This window comes from Tursiops truncatus, chromosome 6 (assembly GCF_011762595.2).
Source record: "Tursiops truncatus isolate mTurTru1 chromosome 6, mTurTru1.mat.Y, whole genome shotgun sequence".
NCBI lineage: Eukaryota > Metazoa > Chordata > Mammalia > Artiodactyla > Delphinidae > Tursiops > Tursiops truncatus.
In genome coordinates this window covers 98,290,231-98,309,332 of record NC_047039.1, presented here as the reverse complement: position 1 = coordinate 98,309,332, position 19,102 = coordinate 98,290,231, and the positions used below count along the sequence as shown (strand labels likewise).

The 19,102-nt window shown below is 46.2% G+C and overlaps 1 protein-coding gene across 1 annotated transcript in view; it reads left to right on the top strand.

Moving 5' to 3' along the window:
* The window catches only part of ASTN2 (astrotactin 2), a 986,509-nt gene that overhangs the window by 535,424 nt on the left and 431,983 nt on the right, over positions 1-19,102 (top strand). The window lies entirely within an intron of this gene.

The following is a 19,102-nucleotide window of genomic DNA, read 5'->3' as shown; positions in this document are numbered from 1 at the left end:
CCATATTGCTCATCCCAGCCTGCATTCAGATTCTAGATCCTCCACTTTCTTGCTGTGGAGCACTGTGCCTGTCCCCAGGCCTCGCTGTGCCTCAGTTTCCTCTTCTGTAAAAGGGAGGGTAAGGAGCACAGGTGCTGTTTCATGGGTTTGGGGTAAGATAGCACATTTTGCCCCGTTCCCTTTTTGACGCATAGGAGACATAACATTATGGGATTAATGTTCATCTCCCGACTGTAACAGAAGCTGCCAGAGGACCAGGCTGACTGAAGACCGCTGACTGCTGAACAGTAGGTACTCAATAAATGTCTGTCAGGGAAAGCGAAATGTCTTGTCTCAGCCCCAAAGCTCCACCGCATATGGCTCCTTGTCTTTAAGCAGAGAAATTTTCCTTCCCAAGTTAATAGTTAGAACTGCTCAGAACCTTTTCAAAAATAAACAGTCTTTAAGAGAACTTGTATACTAATGCAAATATCAAGGTACCTCTGGCTACTGTTAGCAAAATAAACTGAACAGTGAATACAAATACATTAGATGCAGCAATGCCAGTCCTGTGGATTCTAGGAACTTTGCTCTGATGACTGGAGCCTACAGAATTGTTTCTAGAGAGAGTGGAATTGCTTTGTGGATGTGAAGGCTGGCAGAGAGCTGAGTTCTTCCTAGGCTAACCTCAAGGCCACTGGCACCAAATGGAATTTTAGGCCAGGCAGACAGGTAAAATCACTAATAAGATTAATGAGAAATTGTCTTTCTTTGAGCAGCTGCGTCAGGCAGAACTAGGTTGATCTCATACCTCTGCCACTACCAGCTGGGAAAAGGTCACTTCACTTCTTGGAGACATGATTTGCTTGCCTGTAAAATGGAGATAGCAATCATGGGGCTGACTCATTATGAGACTTAATGAGATAATATTACAAGTGTGTCTCCCCTCTTTAAACATGCTCTTGTCTTCTTTAGCAACAGCGCCATTCACAGTGTATCCATATTTTTCACGCAAGAAAACTGAAGCTCAGAGAGGTTAAGTACCCTACTCAGAGTCACACAGCTTTTACAGGGGACTTAATTTCAAGGTCTGCATGCCAACGAATGATTTTGTAACTAAATGCTTGGGTATCATTTATTTAAAGTGGGGGGGGGGTGGGAGGGGAAGCAATAAATGAAATCTTCTTCAGTTCTGTGCACTGAGCCCGGGGAATTGGGCCCCCTTGATTATATAATACAGAAATGGGAAGATTTCCTTTAATTACCATGTTGAGCTATTGCTAGCAATTTGAAATGTTTATGTGCGTCCCAGGCAGCCAATCATCTGGGTGGCAGGTGCAGTTAGAAACATGGCATAAGAAGGGAGTTTATTTATAAAGGGCCTGATGAATCCCTAAAATGAACTTGTCAGTCAGCCCAAGAAATGTAACTGTGAAGGAACAGGAAATTAATGATTGTCCCCCTTGGCAGAGACAGGCACTCTGCTATCAGGGCTATGATTTGCTGGGTGTCAGCACATTTCTCTCTCCCCCAGCCTAGTTGCTAGTTATTTCTGTCAATAGAAACTCAGAAATGTTGATCAATAAGCTTAGCATTTGCTGTTTGAAATGAGCTTCAGCATTGCCTGGAAAAGAAAGAATTGTATTCCTTTCTCTCCCTCCTCCCTCCCTCCCTCCCTCCCTCCCTCCCTCCCTCCTCCCTCCCTCCCTCCCTCCTCCCTCCCTCCCTCCCTCCCTCCCTCCCTCCTCCCTCCCTCCCTCCCTCCTCCCTCCCTCCCTCCCTCCCTCCCTTCTTCCTCCCTCCCTCCCTTCCTCTCTCTCTTCCTCCCTCTCTTCCTCTCTCCCTTTCTCTCTTCTGTAGATGTTTTTTACACCAACCGCATCAGAGCCTGTGTTAATCTCTGAGGTTATACAAGTATTGGGTGGGCCGAAATGTTCGCTTGGGTTTTTCTGTAAGAAGTTATGGAAAAACCCAAATGGACTTTTTGGCCAACCCAATAAATGAGAAGAATGAACACTGTGAGTAAACATCATACTCATGTGCCCCTCAAGGTGCCTCAGGAGGGATGCATCCGGGATCCAGGAGGGTAGACAGGCAGGGGACAGCAGTTCAGCCCAAGGGGCACGGTGGAGGGAGGGCTCTTGGATTCCAGGAGGCGAAGAGTGAGCTGGGCTCCGGAATGTGAATAGGAGTCCACCAGACAGCAAATGAGAGGACGGTTATATCCGCATATTCAGAGATACAGTGGTGAGAAATGGCACGCCGCTGCTCCCTCGTGCTTACTTCTGCCTCCTCTTTCTTCTTTTTTTTTTTTTTTCTTTTGCTGCTCCCTTCTCCTCAAGGATGAGCCTCTGGTGAATTGTAACACTGTCACTTTGGGGGCAAGAGACATAAAAATACGAATGCTGTGCTATTCATATAGTATAATATAATGCAATGTAATGCAATGTAATATACATTAGTTCATATCAAGTGATGATAATTTATGAAGTATTTACACTGTGCCAACAGAACCATCAGAAGGTCCCCAAGGGCAAGAAGTAGTGGCTGTCTCCCTCTGCACTGCTGTATCTAGCAGCCCACACATAATAGGCATGCAATGAATATGTTACTTTAGAATGAGTGTCACATCATTTGCCTGTGCTACCTCTGATCTCATGATACACCAAGATGAATAAGATGAATAATGTACACTACACACGGAGAAGTCAGAGTTATGCTTTTAAACTGTAAATCAGATCATCATACTCCTTGTACAAAATCCTCCAGCACCTTTGCTTCGTACCCAGAGTTCAACCCAAAGCCCCTGCTGTCACCTCCAAGATCCACTGGCCCCTGCTGCTCCTTTCAGGGCCAACCCCACCCCTGCCTCTGGGCCTTTGCACCTGCTGTTTCCTCCCGTTGGGACATGCTTTCCCCAGCCCTGTTCTCTCCAGCACTTCCTCCCTGCTTCTGTTCAAAGGTCATCTCCTCGAGCCTTGGAGGTCCTTGGTCTCCCCACACCAGGAATCTTGATCTCGGCCTTTGCCTTCTTTTCCGACCTTCACTCACCACTCTGACTTTATACTATGCATTTATGTGTTTGTTTATGCCAGTCTCCCCTGAAACGTGGCTGGCTCTCAATAATCCCTTATGGAATGTGTCATATAAATTTCTTTTTACATATTTCCGAATTTAATCTACTCAGCAACCCTATGAAATAGGCATTGCTGTCCCCACGTTCAGAGAAGGAATTTAGAACGTAATTAACAATAACACTAACAGCAGTAATTCCTTGAGCACTTGCTCTGTACCAGATGCCGTGCTAGTCACTCTGCATTCATTACCCCACGGATTATCTCCATGACCCCACAAGACTTCCCTGGCATCTTAGTAAACCAACACACCACCCCTCAGCCCACCGCCAACACTCCCTAGCCTCGTTCTGTCAGTCACTGTCCAACACTTCAGCCATTTAACTCTTTAATCCTTTTTAATTTGTTTGAAGGTTCTCTTCCTAGTAGAATATAAATACCATGAGGGAAGGGTCTCTTTTTTTATACACCACAGGCTTTACTATATGTAGAATGATGCCCAACATTTGATATTTCTAAAAGAGCAAAGTCTTTCCTCCACCAAAAAAGAAAACACGATTTGCAGAAGCCAGTTCCTTCACATGCTTGTACACCGTCTGCACTTGAGTGCTTCGCGGACCCTGGGACTCGCCTGTAAGCACGGTCTCCACCTCCTTCCTCCCCCGCACTCTGTCTTTCCTATCCACCCAGCCCAGCAGGCCAAATAGTGGCCTTGTCTAGAACAAGACAGGCAACGCGGGCCTGTGGGCGGTAATTGCATCTTCCCCTGTGCTGTACGTCTCTCTGTCAGCGAGTCTGTGGCTCTTTGCTGCCTGATGTACGTCCACCCAGATCCTTAAGAAGTAGAGACAAGGGGATAAATCCAGAAGGGAGCAGCCCACGGCTCCCTCACACTCCCTGAGCAGTACCACCGAGAGCCTCCCCATCCTTTTGACATAAAGAACCAATTTTCCTGCATATATCTAAATTGGTAGTACATGCTAGTTAGTAGACATTCAATAGATATTTGCTGAATGAATTGGTAGTACACTCTAGTTAGTAGACATTCAATAGATATTTGCTGAATGAATTGGTAGTACATGCTAGTTAGTAGACATTCAATAGATATTTGCTGAATGAATGAATGAATTGGTAGTACATGCTAGTTAGTAGACATTCAATAGATATTCGCTGAATGAATGAATGAATTGGTAGTACATGCTAGTTAGTAGACATTCAATAGATATTCGCTGAATGAATGAATGAATTGGTAGTACATGCTAGTTAGTAGACATTCAATAGATATTCGCTGAATGAATGAATGAATGAATGAATGAGCATGCTGCCAAGTGAATGAGCACATTATCCTGAGGCCCGGGAAAAGGAAAGTGCCTGGCCAGGATCTTTCACCTGAGCGGCAGAGCAGAGGACTTAAACCTACTCTCCTGGGTTCCAGGCTCAGTGGCTTCCTCTGTGCTTCACGGCCTCCTAGGTCCCCAGGCTCAGGCCCCGGATTCATAAGAAACAGGGCCTCTAGATAAAGCCTGCCTGACTGGGTGTGAGACTGAATTTAGAAGCAACTCTATTACCGTTGGTCTCCAGGTGCCTTCTCTGCTTTTCCTCCTTCCCTCCTTCTCCGCGCTCTTCCAGATGGCGGCAGGGCTGTGATTGAGGCCTCCCTTCCCCTGTCTTCTGCCCTCTGCTGGTCTCTCTCATAAGGCACAAGACAGACATCCCTCCTGGTCGCGACTGCCTGAAGCTCAGTTGTCCTCTCTCAATGCCCTTCTCCAAAAGCCCTGAATCTTCGTCTGGATCTTCTGTTGCCAAAACTCAAGACACACTGAACCAGACTGAGAAGCTCTGAGCTGAAGTGTTCCTTAATTATTTGTAGACACATCTCTATTTATGTCGTTCCCCTGTTCAGAAACTTAGAATGGCCGGCCAAGTAGACCTGCCACAGAGGGGCACCTTGAAGAACTTCCAAAGGTGCGTGATCATGGGTAGTTTACAAGGAATTGATTTCCACATCCTCAGCCTTCATGACATTCTGCTTAAGATTCAGATTCCCAAGAGTGAGCCTCTGCTTGGCCTAGTTATCAATTCCCTCACTCACCTGTAGGCCAGAGGAATGCAAGCACCTTGACTGATGAATCTACAAGGCTCTACCCATGGTGTATGTGTGTATGGGGGAGTGATGTACATTTCTACAACGCTAAGGGGGTGCTTTGACCAGAAGGGGGCATAGATATTGTATGAACAAATCTAAGGGCTGTCTACTGCATAGTTTCACCCCTATTAGCATACATCCAACGCAGTGAAATACCACAGCCTCCGTGAAGTGTCTCTTTTTGTTAATTATGTATGCATGTGCATTTGTGTATATGTAATGTTTTCTTGATTTGGGGGGGAAAAATAATATCATAAAGTTTTTCCATATCATTAGCTATACCTGGAAAGCATAATTTTAAATTTTCACGTAACTTATTCTATGGATGGATCGTATTGTCACTGTTAGATATTTAGATAGTCCCCACTTTTAACCCCATTATGAATGATACCACGATGAACATCTTTGAACATATCTCTTTATCTGGTTGCTCTTTTTTCCTTTACAATGCACTACTATAATCACTAGGCCAAACTCTATGAACACTTCAGAAGTTTGGTAGATATTGCCAAATCGCTTTCCATAAATGTTGGCGATTTATACCAGCACAAGTAGAATAGGAAGAATATCATTTCACTCTACCCTCGTCAGCACTGAGAATCATCATTGGACAGAAATATTTGCCAACTTGATTGGTGAGAACTGCTACATTCTTGTCAATGCCTCTTGCATTACCACCCATGGTGCAAAAGCTCAACTCTAATGACCTATTTTCAGTCCATAATATTTCTCTTCCTCTTCCTCCTCTTCTTTCCTCCTCTTCCTCTTTCTCCAGTTCTCACTTATTTTTTAAAATAAAATATCTCCTTATTTTTGAATAAGCATATACATGCACACAGTTCTACTTTCTTGTATCTTTGGAATTTTGAAGTCTTTCTCGATCCACACACCCAACTACCACCCACTCCCCTCATCCCAAACTGGAAGTACTCTCCTCCCCTTCTGACTTCCCGTGGACCTTTCTGCTGTGTCTTCTCTGTTCTTCAATACTGCTGGCTTTTGGAGGGCAGAGACCATCGCTTAGTCTTGTCTGTACTTCTGACTCTTCATAGCACAGGGGAGGGTATAGCAGGTGCTCAGTAAGTATCTTTGTAATGGATGGTTAGATGGAACGATGGGTATATGAATGGATGGATGGACGGATGGATGGATGCTTATTTTGTTGATCCTGAAGAAATTAGGAATCATTGTTCCAGGCTTTGCGTACCTAACAGTCTTGTAATTATGATCAGCCGGCAATTACCTAGCGATTTCCACCACATAAAAACTCCATTCATTAAATTGTGCTACAGGTAAACCTGATGCTTCAAAGTAGCAATATTTATTTTCAGTAAATGAATTAACTAGTGTTTAATTACTATAACTGACTATCCACTACTTTATGTTTTGGCAAGTAGCTGATAGACACAGGCTTTTCCTGCGTGGAATTTACATTTTATAAAGTCATTGTTTGTAGGCTGGTAGAGGTGCCTCGTGTTCTACACAAGCTGGAGTCTCTTGAAAAATGGCATTTTCTTCTAACCTGTCACTACCATGCAAGGGCAGCAGGCACCCCAGGTGCTGACTGAGAAAGGCAGTAAGAGGGACTTTGCAATGGCTGGACTCTTACTCGGTGCTGGACAAGGTGTGGGTGCTTTAGGTGGTTTATCTCATTTTGTTGTCACCTCTGTCCTGAAAGGGAGGTGTTATAATCTCCATTTGACCAATCAGGAAGCTGAGATCAGAGACACCAAGTGACTCTCTTGAAGTCACACAGTGAAGCTTCCAGGCAGAGCTGGGTTTCCGGCTCAGAGTCCTCTCACTGGCATCCCGAATGCTTTCTGATGTTTCAAATTATTCTCTTTTCACATTCCTTTTCTTCCTTTGTTCTAACAATGCTTGGAATGTTATTTCCTCCCTGCACCTATATTATAGAATCGATTTCCCTACTTTATGGGATAGAATTGCACTCTGCAGGCTTCTTTTCCCTTCTCTGGCATGTTGTCTCCCCCACTCCCCACACACATTACCCTCTAACGCCTGTCCTGTCTTTCTTCTCGTTTCCTTTTCCTCCTCATCTTTGTCCTCGTCTTCCTTCAAGAGCCCAATGTATTGCTACTCCCTCCAAGAACCCTTCCCCAACCGGCCCAGGAAAAATTCCTTGCTTCCTTTTGGAGATCTCATGTATTTTTATGCATCTGTGCTGTGAGTATTCACTCCACTTTATAAATCGTGTTGTCTCTGGCCGCAGTCTATGCACTTCTTGAGAGCGGGGCTTTGTCTGGGCTCCTCTGAGTGCAGAATATCTAGCGGATGGCTTGCTACTCAGTAGGGGCCAGTGCATCCCCGTTGTGGTACATTCAGCAGCTCTTAAGTGTGAGTGGCTGCAAAAATCTTGTCTCACCCTAGAAGGTATAGAAGGGGGGCATTGAGGGGTAGCGCTCGCCTCTTTGCACAAGGTGCATTGCCTCGTTTATCTCACCCAGTCCCCCAGGCACTGAGGGAACATTGCAGTGATGCATTTATAGAGGAGGAAACTGAAGTTCAGAGAGGGAGATCACTTGGGTGAGGACACGCCCTTAAGAGTTTAAAATTTTCTTTTTCTGAAGGCAAAGTCTGTCCCCCTTTCCCCACACCACATATGCCCCACCAGGAAGGAGTGATTTTGGTGTGATCGTAACTGAGTTTTAATTTCCTGTCTCTTCTTATCTGGACCCAAGCTTCTGGTTATATTCACAGATCGACAGATATTCGGGGAGAAGCTTTCTCTATCAAAGTCTAGGCAGAGGCTCTCAATCCAGGGTCTGTGCTGGTCCATGAAATCCCCTAATAATAAATGTTCACTTTCACCAACTTCTCACTGAAATTTAGCATTTCCTTCTATTGCAGACATGGGTGTGTTAATAGCACCTGTGACTTTTTCGCCAAGAGAAATCACATGTAGTTTTATATCATCTTACGTTTGTTGTTTCATTTGTTGCAGATGTCTTAAAACATAGTTTATTCTCTTCACTACTTCCAATTTACGGTCATTATCACATCTGTTCCTAGACCTTTTTATTTAATGTGTCAATAAAGAAGCATATATATCATTATATGCCAGTTGGCTTTTTAAAAAAATGTTTTGATAAATGGTTTCTTATGTAACGCTTTTTGTATCTGATCTCGTACGTTTAAAAACATTATTCGAAGATGTGGCCCATATGCTTCTCTAGACTGAAAAAGGGTTACAGGTTGAGTTAAGAACGCTTGCTTTCCCAGCTTGGAGTAACTTTCAGGGTTTCAGCCCGAAAAGCAGGCTATTGTCAGTAACGACCACAACAATAAAAGCGAGGGTATCCATGCAGTGGTTCACATACATTTTCATCCATTCACTCACTCATTCGCCCATTCATTCATTCATCTGTCCAACAAAAATCTGGGTACAATGTTCCAGGCACTGGACTGCAGTAAGCATGAGAGAGCCCCTGCCTTCACAGAGCTTTTATTACCTCATGTCATCCTCATGTAACCTAAGAGGGTTATTATCCATGATCCATGCATGGGGAAACTGAGCTCAGAGAGGCGGAGTGACCTGTCTTCTCAGCTAATAAGTGGCAGGGTCTGGGTTTCAGCCCAGGGCTTCTTCCTGGTAGCACAGTTGTATTTATTTCTCGTTTCCCTGCTGACTGTATACATCCCTTGATTTCCTTAGATGCAAAACAATGGAAATATTGGATATGATGGATACAATGGAAACCATGGCTATTCTCTCTCCCTCCCTCCCTCATTCTTACGTTTCCACCTGTCCTTCTTGGGAAGTCACATAAGAAATCTGAGCTGGAGGGACCCTTAGCAATCATCCCATCATTGTATAAATGTGGAAGTAGAGGCCCAGAGAGGGTAGAGGGTTACCTGGGGACACATAGCAGTACAAGGTAGAGCTAGACCCAGACCCCAGTCCTCCAGCCTCCAGCCGGAGGCTATCCTGCTGGAGGATGCAGCCCTGTTTACTCCCTAATGGTGGGCTCTCCTCTGCCCCTCTCAGGCAAGCCTCTCTGCCCTCCCAGGACACCAGGGTCTCCCACCATCGCCGGGCAAGAGGGCTTCTGGAGAGCACGGCGCCTTTCTACCTCTTGGAGCCCACCTTAATGAGCTTCCCTATGAGATCAAGCCTCAGCATCGTCACTGAACCTTTTTGATTTCTTTTGAATATAATGATGGGATTTGCAAGGGGCAGGAGAAAGGGGGGGCAGGTTGGCAAGGAGGAGGCTTTCTATGAGTGAGCAGTCAACGCAGGGAGGGGGAGGTAGCTTTTTGCCAAAGAAGGGTGGCCTCAGAGATCAGATGGACTCCAGGGTCATTGTGTGTGTGCATGGGCCACACATTATCCCAGCACCCCTGGGGAAAGCCCAGATGTGACCTAACTTCTCCAGGCCACTGGCTGGTTTTGCTTCAGGGCCTGACACTCCCCGGGGAAATAGGCTCCCCCCAACACCCAACTCCCACCCCCAGTTCCCTAGGTTAGCTTGTCCCCTCTGCCATATGCTCTCCTGGTATCCTGTATTTTGTAAGCATCTATCATAATTTGTAATTATAGACACAGATATAGATGTAGATACAGATACGGGTATAGATACAGTGACAGGAACTTGCTGGGTGGCTGTGTTCCATTCACTGAGCTATAAGTTCCAGGAGAGCAAAGCCTGTGTCTGTTTTGCTCTTTTCTGTATATTTAGCCTCCAACCTCCATGGTGGTGAGTGCTGGGTAAATATCTGTGACGTGAACAAATGCATTTCCGAGATACAGCAGTCCCTTGTGAAGGTGTCTGTATGGGCCTGATGATGGTGAGGGCCTCCTACATCTTCTCTCTCCTGGAGTCCTCACCATGACCCTGCGAGCTGAATTTTATTGTCCCTATTTCACAGATGGGCAGTGGCCACACAGAATCATTTTCTCTTTGTCCCCAAGACCACACAGCTGAAGGGCCTCATTCATCCCTCCGCCCCTTCCTTGCTTATTCAGTGAACAGCTGCCACATACCCAGCGTGCAGGGGGAAGCGAGTGAGGAGGGTCTCTGCACGCAGGAAGCTGGCAGGCTTCTCAAAGACACAGGCGCTCACAGGAAGCTATGAGACCACTCAGCACAGCGATATGTATTCCTGACCTAAACTAGTGCAAACCATGATTGCTAAGGGAAGGGGAATGATCAGGGTCAGCTGCAACACCAGTCCCAGAATCTCCAGGTGGGAAGGGATCCTTAGGAGGAAGGCACGACCCTACTGGGATTGGAGACGGACACACCAGAGCAGAGCCACGGTGTGTCACAGGGCAGGTCCCCTCACCTCTGTAAGCGCCAGGTCCTGATCCGAGTGTGTGCATCTGTTTTAATCAACAAAATGGGGATAAGAATGGCACCATTCCATAGGGCTCTAGCAAGCCCTACGATCGGATAGGGACTTCCCTGGTGGTCCAGCGGTTAAGACTCCACGCTTCCAATGCAAGGGACACGGGTTCAATCCCTGGTCGGGGAACTAAGATCCCACATGCATGTGGCCAGAAGAAAAAAATAAAAATAAAAATAAAAAAAGAAAGAATGAGATAACCCATGTTAAGTCAAGTTCTCAGGTTGTAAGTTCTCCATAGATAGTAGCCATTGTTGTGACTCTCACTATGATATTGTACTGCCCTCCCCCGGAAGCTTGACTTTCCTCCACCCCAATCCCAGAAAATGGCCATCCCTCCTCAGGTTGCATTCCTGCAGTGACCAGCAGCAGCAGGACCTTGGGAGATAGTGTTCCCATTGCTCAATAGCTCCGACTTTAAAAAAGCCCAAATCTGCTTCCCTGTGGCATATGCCAGCTCACCCCGGCTCAGAAGCCATCTACCAGCTAATCTTGATAAAGCAGATGCCACGTGCCAGCCACTGTCCCAACACTGTTCCTAACATGATCTTCAGCTGGTCTCAAAACCGCTTAGTCCTCAAAACAGGGACTTCCTTCCTTCTCTCCTAAAACGGGGATGAGCATGTCATTTGCATCACTGTGTTTTCATGTGGATTAGGAAGGCGGACACATGTCACGCTTGAAACATTTCCTGGCATATTATGAACGTTCAGTAATCACGAACTATCATTACTGCTGTCGTCGTTATTGCCATCATGATTATATAAAATCGTAGTCTGTGTTATTAGTCTAAATAAAAGCAGAAACTGCTTCTAGAACCCTTGGGTGGATGAGTGCTGCTCCCAGGGTGAAGGGAAGAATCGTCGAGGTCTGGCACACGGAACCTTGTCTAGCTTGTCTCCTCGACACTCCAGCTTCCCTGAATTGCTTGAAGTTCCCCCGATCAGGGTACACCCTCTGCTACTTCTGCCTGGAATACCCTTATCTCATGCCACCCTCCTTCATGTGGCTAATTCCTGCTCAGCCTTTCTGCCTCAGGTTCAATACTGCCTCCTCCAAAAAGCCTCGTCTGACCCCCCACTACCAGAGTCTGGGTGGATGCGGAGGCCTCTTTATAGCCCTGTGGCCCCAGTTATGTTGTGAGGTTAATTGCTTTTGTTTTTCCCTTCCTCCTTAGCACATACTATGTCATATCTATCCCTATATCCCCCCTCCCCCCAGGAACCAGCCCAGGGACAAATTAGGTATCAATGAAAAAATTTAAGTGAGTAAATGGATACTGTGAGGCCCCAGGTCTTCCTTTTTTCTCCTGCATTGAGCTCCTTACAGTCTCCAGTCATGGCCTTTGCAATTTTGCAGGACAGTCAGATGATTCTAATTTTAACTGGCTGTTGGGCACCTTCTGATAATATTTTGCATATATTATCTAATTTATTTCCCTCACTAACTCTGCCAGCTAGGTATTAATATCCCCATTTTTCAGACAAGAAAATGGAAGCTCAGGGTTTAAGGGACTCACCCCAGGTCTTATGGTGAGCGAAGCTGGGGGACACACCTGCCGCGTATCACTGTTCTCCACAGCTGCTCCTGCCGCTGGGGCTGAGGAGCCTCCCTGAACGTGAGGCGGGGGTGGGCAGGGTGGGAAGGCAGCTTGATTCCTGACAAGCCCTGTCCTCGGTGCCTCCCTCTCTGGGAGCTCAGGAAACAAGGCTGCCTGTTGTCATCAGAGAGTGATTAGTCTGCACCCATGGGGGGCTTGTCACTGTCTGGGCCCTAAGTCATCCATTAGCACCTCTCTGTGAGTGACACAGACCTTTCCTGGTGTTTATTAACAGGGGGCCATGTCAGCATCTGTTCCCAGCCGCTGGCATGGGGCTCAGCTGACTCGGCCCACCAAATGGAACCCAGGTGATGTGTTCACACTTAAGGAATCAGCTAGTGAGGGGATGGCAGCCTCACTCAGCCTGGTAGGGTCTGGCTGACTCTGTTTTGAAACCAGTATTATCAGAACAAAAAAAAAAAAAAAAAAAGAAGAAGAATTAGAGTGTCAGAACTGGAGAGATGCTTGGAAGCATCTTAGACAGCGGCTGGACTTAATAGATGCAGAAATACAGGCAGAGTGAGGCCAATGGAGAGACGTAATGATAACCAGTTCAGTACCGGGCATGCAGTAGGTGCTCAAATATTTGTTGAATGAATGAATGATAAATGTATTTGCATTGGGTTTTTGAGTTTGTAAAACAAGATCCTATGCATCTTGTCATTGCATCCTCACAATAATCCTACATGGTTGGGAGCTAGAAAGATGCTGTTCGCATTTTGCAGATGAGAAGAGTGAGGTTCAGAAGAAAGAGTCTGTAGACAGGGGTCCGCAGCCTGTTAGAAACCGGGTCGTACAGCAGGAGGTGAGAGGCGGGCAGGCGAGCTAGCGAGCAAGCGAGCAAAGCTTCATCTGCGGCTCCCCATCACTCCCCACCGCTCCCCATCGCTCCCCATCGCTCCCATCACTCCCATCACTCCCATCGCTCCCCACCGCTCCCCATCGCTCCCATCGCTCCCCACCGCTCCCCATCACTCCCCACTACTCCCCATCGCTCCCATCACTCCCCATCGCTCCCATCGCTACCCATCACTCCCCACCACTCCCCGTCACTCCCCACCGCTCCCCATCGCTCCCCATCGCTCCCATCACTCCCATCGCTCCCCATCGCTCCCCACCGCTCCCCATCGCTCCCCATCGCTCCCATCACTCCCATCGCTCCCCATCACTCCCCACCGCTCCCCATCGCTCCCCATCGCTCCCATCACTCCCATCGCTCCCCATCACTCCCCACCGCTCCCCATCGCTCCCCTCACTCCCCACCACTCCCCATCACTCCCCACCGCTCCCCATCACTCCCCATCGCTCCCATCACTCCCATCGCTCCCCACCGCTCCCCACCACTCCCCACCGCTCCCATCGCTCCCCACCGCTCCCATCGTTTGCATTATCACCTGAACCATTCCCCCCGCCCCCCACCTCCCTGTCCGTGGAAAAATTATCTTCCACAAAACCCGTCCCTGGCGCCAAAAACGTTGGGGACCGCTGATGTAGGAGAAAGAATGTGGGTTCTGGAGTTGGACATACCTCGGTTCAAATCTAAACTCCAACACTGACCTGCAGGTTTTCCCATGTAAAACAGGAAATGGCAGTCCAGTCTGCTGTGTCTTTTTGTAAATACAGTTTTATTGAAACATAGCCGTGCTCATTCACTGCATTTTGCATGTTGTCATCGCATATTTTCTATGGCTGCTTGTGTTCTATAAAAGCAGAACTGAGTAGTTGGAACAGAGACCATATGGCTTGCAAAGCCTAAGATATTGACTATGGATTTCTGTATAGAAAAGTTTGCCAACCTCTGTTCTGCCTGGGGTGTGTTAGGTACTTAATTAATGTTGGTCTTTTCTCCTCTCAGATGAAGGGGAAATGGCTTTACTGGGATCCTTTTTCTAAGACTTTATAGGCCTTGTAAATACCACAGTGTAACATGCAGAACCTGGAGTTGGAAGGTGTGGTGTGAGGAACACTGGTGTTAAGAGTCAAAGACCAGGGTGTTAATCTCGGCTCTGTCCTACCGTCCTACTCAGCTTAAGGACGTGTCTCTGAGCCATGAGTAATGGGTTGAGTAGCATCCTCCCAAAACCCATGTCTACCCAGAACCTCAGAACGTGACCTTATTTGAAAATAGGGTCTTTGCAGATGTAATTAAAATAAGGCCATAATAGATTAGGATGGGCATTAAATCCAATGGGTGGTGTCATTGTGAGAAGAGGAAAAGACACACAGACACAAGGAAGAAGGAAGAAGGCCATGTGACAATGGAGGCAGAGATTAGAGTGACGCAGCTACACGCCAAGGAATGCCAGGTGTTGCCAGGAGCCACAGGAAGCTGTGAATAGGCCAGGAATGCTTCTCTCCTAGAGCCTGTAGAGGAATCATGGCCTTGCTGACACCTTGATTTTGGACATCCAACCTCCAGAACTGTGAGAGAATACATTTCTGTTGTTTTAAGTCACCTGGTTTATAGTACTTGTTACGGCAGCTCTAGGAAACCAGTACACTGGTGTTGTCCTCTTTCATTCCAATTCGGATTGAGGCTACTGTGACATGTACATAGGCCAGGAGGCGGCACTGGGCAGTGTGCAAAGGCTCTGTTCTTCCAGTTCTTCCTCCCCTAAGACACAGAGGGATGGGTATAGATTTCTACCAGCTTTACAGTTAGGAGAGCTCTGACTTGCCCAAGGGCACAGAGCAGGTTGGACAAGCTCAACCGGTGGCCTGGAGAAAGCTCACGACCTGACGTCAGGCAGACTTGCATGCAGACCCTGGCCTCAACACTTCACATCTATGCGACCCAGGACAAGTGCCGTCTCTCCCCAATATCCCGTTTCTCCAGCTGTACAGGGGGAGTAAAAATGTATACCTTAAGGCTATGGAGACAGCATGGGAAAGGAGCCTAGCACAGTTCTCCCGTAGCAGGTGCTCAGGAAGTCATAGATGATGGAGATGATGTTGGTGATGATGGTGATTTCTGGCAAAGCTAGGACTCTCACCGGTATCTCCCCATCACCCCAGCCCACCTTCACCTCCAGGGCTGTTCCCTCCATCCCTTTGCGCCCTGCTATTGGGGCAGCTCTGAGCTCCAGCAGACCCCAAATCCTGCATTCAGCAGCTGGGATGAGGGATGGAGTCCTGAGTTAAGAAAATGCCAGTGTCTGCCTTAGCTCCCTCTGTCACTTCCCAGACTGACACAATCACTGCTCTCAACTCAGTAACAGCCCCTGTGTCAGGGCTTTGTGTTTTAAATAATGTTCCCCTGGTATAACTGATGTTTATGCAGAATCAGTGCTTTCAAAAGCTAACAGCCTCCTTATTTGTATAGCCTGAGCTGTCGCCAGGTTGCCCTGGAAGGTGAAAATTTTTTCTTGTTTTTCTCCCCTCTTCCTTTGTTTCTCTCTGTTGTTCTGTCTCTGCTGTTTCCACTCATACAGTATCTTTCTCTTCACTTTCATTCTCTGTCTTTCTGTGTCTGTCTCCTTCCCCCATCCCCTTCCTCTCTCCCCCCCTCCCGTCCTTCCCTCCTCTCCACCTTCTCTGTACACTTCCACATTTGTTCTCCTTACCTTGGTATTTTCTCCTTTTTTAATCTCTGGGTCTTACTCCTGTTTCTCCTTTGCTTTTTCCTGATCTAGCTCTGCATTTTTTCTCTCTTTACACCCTTTGCCTCCGTCTTCCTCTCTTTTAATATTCCTCTCTATGACACTCCTGGGTGTGTCTCTCTAACTCTCTCTGTCTCTCTCTCTCTCTCTCTCTCTGTGTATCTGTCCACTTGTCAGTTCATCCATCCTTCCATCTATCCATCCATCCACTTTCTTCTGGATGAGGGTGTTTCTGCCTCTCAGTTTCTCTTCTTTCTTTCTAGCACATTCTCTATATGTTTATCTCTTTTCTTGCGTTCACACTCTCTCAGATTGTCTCTCCCTCCGTCTTTATCTCCTTCCCTCACTTATCACTTCTTCTCAGGGTATTAATGTTTTAATAGCCTTAATGTCTTTCCAGGACCCTCAACCCTTTCCATGATTCAAAAGTGGCGGATCTCCCAAGAGCTTCAGTTCAGGGACTGTTGATTCTCTTCCTCCATCTACCTGTTACCCTGACCTCAGCCTATACAAAGTTAGGAAGTGATGGATAAGTTTGCAGCTCTATTCCTCACCTATTCTTTTTTGTCCTTGTACAACAGCCCTGAGCATGAAGGATTTGGGATGGGAACCCAGAGTTGGGGGTAGGCAGGGGAGTGTCCTCTTTGGAGACACCCTTGGTAAAATTACTGATTGGTGGCGGTGGCATCCATGCCTTCTGGTGTTTTCTTTGTTTCACTTGAAAAACATTTACTTAACACAAGTTCTTAGCAGGCCTTGTGCTGGCGGCTAAAGTGGAATGACTAAATCATGAGTCTTTCACTCAAGAAGCTTACAGTCTCTTTGGGAAACCATAGAGTTGTTGATGAAGATCAGTAAGATAATAGATTTAAACAGTGGACTCAAAAGGAAAAGGAATTAATTCTGCTTGGGGGAAGTAGAGAAGGTTTCACAAAGGAGGTCACAGTAAGCTTGGTGGAGGTAAGGACTTTGTCCAATGTCACTACTGCATCCCTAGTACCTAGAATGGTGCCTGGCACATAGTAAACACTCAATAAACATTTGTAATATATGAATGAATGAATGAATTTGAATATGAACTTGAATAATTTTTAAGAATTCTTAGGATTTTGCGGGGGAGAAAATTTGGAGATGAGCATGCCAGGCAGTAAAGCATGGTTAAGGATTCAGAAAGGTAAAGGTACATACTGTCCGCAGATCCCCTCTTCAGGGCTGACCCACCCATCCTCCAGAATGTGGCTGAGGCTCACAGCTCTGTCCCTCACTGGGCACTGCCTTCAGCCACGAGGAACTGCCTCTCCCAAGGATACCCCCTTCCAGATGGCAGCCATACCAATGACTGGCTGGCATGGTGTTGCAGAGGCCTGGATCCCTTGCCTCCATTCAAGGTGTCCCTAAAGGGCCATCCAAGCTCCAGAGCTCCCCTCAGGACCAGCTGAGGCTTCAGATCTAAATGGCATCAGCCACATGGCAGGACAGCCTCTCCCCTGCCCAGTCCTGCCTTGCTTACTTCCTACAAGTATATCCCAAGAGGGCTCCTTGATAAACCTCGTATGTGCAATGCTCTGTTTCAGAGTCTGTTTGCAGTGAACCTGACCTAAGTTTGTGTGTTTAGGGAATGAGAAGAGACCTGGGGGTATCAAATGGAGACTCTGAGGACAAGGTGAAATGTAGCCAGGCGAGTAGGCAGGAACCAGATTATGAAGGACCTTGAATGCCGATGAAACTAATTTAGATTTTCTTCTATAAGTAATGGAGAGCTATTGATCCATGGGGTATCTAATTAGAGTGGGGGCTTACTAAGTTCACTGGCAGTCAGTATGAAAGATGGGATAGAAGGGGATAAGGCTGGAGTCAGGGAATAAGCTAGGAGACTGAAACCTGGAGCTCCAAGCCTGAGGAGAGAAAGGATGGGGGAAGGGATGAAGGATGGTCCAGAGACATCAGCAATAATGCTCACTGGTCTCCTCTTACGACATGTACATGTACCAGCATCTCTCTTCTTTCAAAATTCCAGATTCCATGAGGCATACAACATGGAAGAATATAGTGCCTCTTTTTACTGCCTGTAGTGTCCCTTTAATAATATCTCCTGCAAGTGTAGGCATCATAAATAATCCAGTGCTAGGATATTCCTTATTTGGGGTCCTTTTTCCAGAATCTTCCATTTGTATCTCTTATGTAATAGAATTTTGGCAGATCCATGGACTGTGGTAGCTAGTCTAGTCTTGTCTCTTGTGAACCTCATTTGGGAGGAGTCATGCATTTGCCTAGAGTCTTATCACCTTTACAACAGCTGATGCTACCATTATTGATGGTGTGATTAGTATGCAATGGTCTGAAAAATAAAGTTCTAGGGTACGAGGATCAGGCAGTTCTGTGTTTGTATCTTGGCTCTGCTGTTTATAGGCTGTGTAATAATTTGTTGGAAGCCCCATACCTCCCATAGCTTCAATTTATATACACAATGTTGGAATAATAGGAATTTTGCAGAGTTGCAGAGTTGTTATGGGGAGGTCTGGACTCTGTAGAAACATGTATAATGCAAGTTAAGAGTTGTGTAGTGGGAAGAACTTTCTCTTTGGACTCAGATGGAGCTTGGCATGGACTTTAGTTCTGCCACAGTACAGGCTTGGTGACCTTACTTCACCTTTCTTTTTTGTCTTTTTTTTTTAAATGACGTATAGTTGATTTACAATATTGTGTTAGTTTCAGGTGTACGACAAAGTGATTCAATTATATACATCTTTTTTCAGATTCTTGTCCATTGTAGGTTATTACAAGTTATTGAATATAGTTTCCTGTGCTCTACAGTAAATCCTTGTTGTTAATCTACTTTATATATAGTAGTGTGTATCTGTTAATCCCATTCTGCTAATTTATCCCTCCCTCCCTTTCCCCTTTGGTAACCGTAAGTTTGTTTTCCATGTCTGTGAGTCTGTTTCTGTTTTGTGAATAAGTTCATTTGTATTTTTTTTAGATTCCACTTGTAAGTGATATCATATAATATTTGTCTTTCTCTGTCTGACTTGCTTCACTTAGTATGATAATCTCTAGGTCCATCCGTGTTGCTGCAAATGGCACTATTTCGTTCCTTTTTATGGCTGAGTAATATTCCATTGCATACATGTACCACCCCTTCTTTATCCATTCCTCTGTTGATGGACACTTAGGTTGCTTCCACGTCTTGGCTTTGTAAATGATACTTCACCTTTCTGAGCCACAGTTCACTTATTGGTAAAATGGAAATCTCATGCCTACTTTCCAAAATTATGAGGATTAATAAACAAAGGGTACCAAGTTCCAAATATATTCCTCTTTATCAAAACTAGACAACCAT